Source organism: Bison bison, unplaced genomic scaffold, assembly GCF_000754665.1.
Source record: "Bison bison bison isolate TAMUID 2011002044 unplaced genomic scaffold, Bison_UMD1.0 scf7180017864516, whole genome shotgun sequence".
In the NCBI taxonomy this organism is placed as follows: Eukaryota; Metazoa; Chordata; class Mammalia; order Artiodactyla; family Bovidae; genus Bison; species Bison bison.
The window spans coordinates 6,818,446-6,824,237 of record NW_011495069.1 but is presented as its reverse complement, the minus strand read 5'-3'; positions in this window follow the sequence as shown (position 1 = coordinate 6,824,237).

The window sequence follows — 5,792 nt, the reverse complement described above, 5'->3', positions numbered from 1 at the left end:
GACCACCAGGAAAGTCCCTCTACTTTGTCTTTTTAATACAATTAATTTTTACCCAATTCATTCCATTAAAGACTTCCGGTGGGTTTTCCCTCTGTGGAAAATCTTTCATAATGCAAATTGAATTTTGTGATGTTCTTAAGAACTGTTCTAAAATATAGGGTGGAAACAGAAAACTCAGCAAAATACTTTCAAATATTTTGAAAATATTCAAAAATATTTGAAACTCAGCAAAACTTTTCAAACTAGAAAGCTGTTTGGCTTTTTTTTTTCTTACTCTAAAAGCAGTGGATATTCATTGTATTAACAGGCAAACACACAAATAAAAAAGACAAATTATCAAAAATTCTACTTCCTGGGTGGGGGGGTGGCGGGGAACACTATTAAATAACATTGTGCGACATGGCCTCTGTACTGAGAGGAAAACTCAGATTCCTCACCGCACCCTGTGGAGCCAGCACAGCCTAGGCCTCTTACGTCTCTGCCCCACTCCCACCTCCCCCGCCCACTCTGCTCAGGCTCTTAGATGTTCCTCCTATGAGGTGGGCACACGCTGACCACAGGGCCTTTGCACTTGCTGTCTCCTTTGCCTGGAATGCTCTTCCCCTCTTATCCCTCGGCTGGCACCCTTGTGTCCTCCAGGATTTTACTTGACAACCACTTTCGCATTGTCATCTCCTTCTTTCAATATGTTACTTCCCACCTCACCTACTCTTCCTTGCTTTGTTTTTTCCCCTTAACACCAACACTGTGTAACACGTGCTCTGTTTTACTCCCTTGCTTGGCATTGTCTGTCTCTCTTACTAGAGTGAGAGGGCAGGGATCTTTGTCTGTTCTATTCAGTGCCATGCCTAATAGTATCCTAGTCACACAGAGGCACTCCATAAACATTTACTGAATGAATTCATTCATCCCAAGAAAAGGGTCGTACTTACCATTCTTTTAAAGCTTTTTGTCATAACAGTTTGGAGTAAGACATCTGACTATTTGTAAGCAGCTGCCCTGAACACGCAGCATCTGTGGTCTCCACACACAGTGGGCTGTTTCAAGTGTTCACCCGGAGCTGTGACCTGTATATGGAGCCATACCGGTGGGATTGTGTTCAGATGTTTCCCAGATTCCTCCTACTCAAGATCTGAATCAGCCCCTCATCTTGGGGAGCACGGTGTTTTACAAGGAATCTGCCTGCCAAAACCCCCAGCCTCCAAGGTAGGCCACAGAGCAGGGCAGCTCCAGGTCCTGGGCTTCTAGACTCACCTTCTCCCAGATCCCTGCTGTCTTGGAGAAGGAAGCACCGTGCTCCCTTTGATGGTCTGCTTAATGTGCACCCTTAGAGTTCCCTGCTTCATTCCCTACACCACAGCTGAGACCCTTTAAATAAGACACTACTATCACTGCAGATGGTGGCTGCAGCCATGAAATTAAAAGATGCTTACTCCTTGGAAGGAAAGTTATGACCAACCTAGATAGCATATTCAAATGCAGAAACATTACTTTGCCAATAAAGGTTCGTCTAGTCAAGGCTATGGTTTTTCCTGTGGTCATGTATGGATGTGAGAGTTGGACTGTGAAGAAGGCTGAGCGCCGAAGAATTGATGCTTTTGAACTGTGGTGTTGGAGAAGACTCTTGAGAGTCCCTTGGACTGCAAGGAGATCCAACCAGTCCATTCTGAAGGAGATCAGCCCTGGGATTTCTTTGGAAGGAATGATGCTAAAGCTGAAACTCCAGTACTTTGGCCATCTGATGCGAAGAGTTGACTCATTGGAAAAGACCCTGATGCTAGGAAAGATTGAAGGCGAGAAGAGAAGCGGATGACAGAGGATGAGATGGTTGGATGGCATCACTGGTGTGATGGACGTGAGTTTGAGTAGCCTCTGGGAGTTGGTGATGGACAGGGAAGCCTGGTGTGCTTCAGTCCATGGGGTTGCAAAGAGTCGGACATGACTGAGAGACTGAACTGAACTCAACTGAAGGGTTGGGGTGGATCAGAGGGAAATAAACACAGACTGCATCAGGCTGCTGAATTCTCTTTGTCACATGCCAGGCTCCCTCAGCTTCGCGTTCAGCGGCCTCAACAAATACCCAGCTCCCTGTCTACCTCTGTGCGCGAGACCTCCACTCCACACACACCCCCAAAAGAGCCCTCCACCTATACTCCTCCAGGTCCAGGTCACAGAGGGTGAGACCCAGAGGGATGCAGATGCTGTCAAGCTCAAAGAGGAGGTCAAGGAGACCAAGGATGCAGCTCAGGGAAATTCATCCCCAAGGACAAAGGTCATCCCCCAGGACCCAGGGCAGTCACTGATGGCTTAATAATGGCTATTTGTGACCTTTATTCCTGGAAATGAGCCTCACAACAGTCTCTACAGCATTGTTGTTACTTGTTTAGTCACTAAGTCATGTCCGAATCTTTGCAACCCCATGGACTGCCCAATGCCAGGCTTCCCTGTCCTTCACTATCTCCCGCAGTTTGCTCACACTCATGTCCATTGAGTCAGTGATAGCATCCAATCATCTCATCCTTTGTCGCCCCCTTCTCCTGCCCTAAATCTTTCCCAGCATCAGAGTCTTTTCCAATGAGTAGGCTCTTGGCATCAGGTGGCCAAAGTACTGGAGCTTCCACTTCAGCATCCATCCTTACAATGAACATTCAGGGTTGATTTTTTTAGGATTGACTGATTTGATCTCCTTGCTTTCCAAGGGGCTGTCAAGATTCTTCTCCAGCACTACAGTTAGAAAGCATCAATTCTTTGGCGCTCAGCCTTCTTCATGGTCTAGCTCTCACATCTGTACAAGACTACTGGAAAAACCATAGCTTTGACTATACAGTCAAGTGTAACTTGGCATAATTTTTAAGGGCTCAGAGCTTAGGTTGCTCCATGGACTTGTATGACCTTGGACAACCCTCACTCTTTCTGAACCTCAATCCCTAAATCTTTAAGAGTTCTCGATGGGAGCAATTCTGCCCCAGGAGCATTTGATAATGCCTGGAGACACTTTTGGTCATCACAAGTCAGGAGTGGGGAGGTGCTTCTGGCATCCAGTGGGCTGAGGTCAGAGATGCTGCTAAACATTCTGCAGTGCTCAGGACAGCTCCCCACAAGGAACCGCTGCTGCTGCTGCTGCTGAGAGGCTTCAGTCGTGTCCGACTCTGTGCGACCCCACAGATGGCAGCCCACCAGGCTCCCCCGTCCCTGGGATTCTCCAGGCAAGAACACTGGAGTGGGCTGCCATTTCCTTCTCCAATGCATGAAAGTGAAAAGTGAAAGTGAAGTCGCTCAGTCATGCCCGACTCTTAGCGACCCCATGGACTGCAGCCTACCAGGCTCCTCTGTCCATGGGATTTTCCAGGCAAGAGTACTGGAGTGGGGTGCCATCGCCTTCTCCGAGCCTGTGTAGCTAGTTGATCATAATTTACAGGGGACCAGGAGCCAACTGCCAGTTGCACTTTACCAGAATTTGTATCATTGTGGGGTTTTGTTGGATTTTGGTATCATTCCTATCTTAGGGATGCAAAACCCAATTTCCCTTGGGAATCATCTTCTCCTGGATGCCTCTTCATTCTTCATTTCCAGCTTGTGCCTTCTCATCTGAGAAAAGTAGATTTCAAAACCATCATCTGATGCTTGTTGGATCTGCTTGTAAACCAAGAGTTACTAGGTTAAAAATGAGGACCAGAGGTTACTTTCAGGAGAAAAGCCACAGGTATCGGTGCATGAACTTTATGCTGTCTGTTTCGTGTGTTCAGAGGTCTTTTTTTTTTTTTTTTTGGTTGTTTCCTGATTCACAGATGAGGCTGCCTGATACGGAGTCTGAAGAGCATAGGTGTTATCATCACCTGAATAAATTCTGTCTGCTTTGGAATGTACAGTTTGGTATGATTTGTGTGTGTGTGTGTGTGTGCGCGCCTGGAAATGACTTCCTTAGATTAGACTTAGAAGAATTATTTTGACAAATATATATCAGGTGCCCTTGCTATGCCAGGCACAGTGAGTACAGGGAGCCAGCCAGCTGGGATCCAGAACTAAGTATACACCTCAGCCTGGTAAAGGGTTATCCAGCTGTTCATTCATTCATTCACTCAATCAAGAAATATTTAATAAGCACCCATGTGTGTCAAGCGTGACTCTAGGAATTTACTCACATTAAATCCCTTTATCTTTAAAATTACTATGCAGGGTAGGTCTAATAATCCCCACTTGACAGATGAAAAAACTGAGAGTCAGAACGGTGAAGTCACCTGTGCAGGATCGCACCTCCAGGAAGGGGTGGAGCGGGGCTTGAGCTCTCAACCCCTCCCCCACTCTCCCCCCATCCTGGGTTCTGACTCCCTCCGGAAAGCTTTGCGTAACTGCTCTCTAAGAACCTTGAACGGGGAGCGCTTGGCTTTGCCTGGCTCCGGGAGCCGGGAGACGTGAAACGGGTATTACCTTAAGCTCTTTACAAACTTAGATGGTTCCACCCTTGAGAGATACCTAAGCACCAGCCTCCCATGACAAGCGGGGGTGGTGGGGAAAGTCAGTAGTTCTGGGGCCCTGGTGACGCTGGCTGAGTGCCAACTCTCTTCAGTCCCAGAGTAAAGCAGGACTGAGCGCTAGCAAACAGAAAGAGTGGGTGAGGGGTCAGCCATCAATCAGGAAGGAGGGGAGGGTTGCCTCTGGGGAAACGCCTGTTCTTGCCTTGTTTAGTGGACTTTGCGCCCCAGAATCTCCTCTGCCCTTATGAGCTGAGTAAACTGCTAGGCAAGCTATGTAACTTTTCTGTTCCTCACTTTCCGTATTTATAAGGAAATACAGATTTTAAAAAACACAGAAAATAAAGTACAGATGATAAGCCCTACCTATGAGGGTTAAACGAAATCATGTACTAACTGTATTCAACATGAATCGGCCAGACATATGAAAAGTGCAGCACAGGTGATAACCCCTCATACTCCCCTCTGTACCCGTGGCAGACATCACTAATAGATCACAGGCCCCTTGCAGACATCACTAATAAATCACAGGCCCCTTGCAGCATCTTAGTTCCCTGACCAGGGATTGAACCCAGGGCCCCGGCAGTGAGAGCACGGAGTCCTAACCACTCCAGGAAATTCCCCAAACTTAGTGGTTTTAAACAAGCATTTTATGACGTCTCATGATTTCGTGGGTTAGGAATTCAGGCAGGGGTCAGTGGAGCGATACTTTGGCTCCACATGGAGTTACTGAGGTTGCTTGATGCAGCTGGCAGCTGGGCTCATCTGAAGGGTCCATCAGTTTTACCCACATTCCTGGCGACTTGATGGACTCTGGCTGGGCCCAGGTGGGTCACTCTCCCTTTGCACGCAGTCTTGGGACCTCTGTGTGGGACTTCACCAGCCAGGGTAGTGAGACCTGTCCATGGGGCAGCTCAAAACTCCACCTGACAGCAAGTAGAAGCTGCAGCCTCTCAAGGCCTGAGCCAGGGCCTAGAAGGGCACCACTTCTGCTGAGTTCTGTTGGTCAAAGCAGTCACAGGCCCATCTAGATTCAAGAGAAGGGAACCTGGACCCCACCTCTCCATGGGAGGAAAGTCAAAGAATTTGCAGCCATCTTTAATCTGCTACAGCAGGGGAGATGAAGTTTGTCTGCCAAGCTCCAGAAATGATTAGCAAATCACAGAGCTCTTCTTACCCCTCCCTAAGTACCCACTGTCCCCATCTGTATTTATTGTGCCAAGCTTACAGGGGATATAGAAATAAGCCTGTCCAGATCCCTGTCCTCCAGCTCACAATACATCTGTAGAAATGGGCCATATTGCATAAGGAAGTAACAGG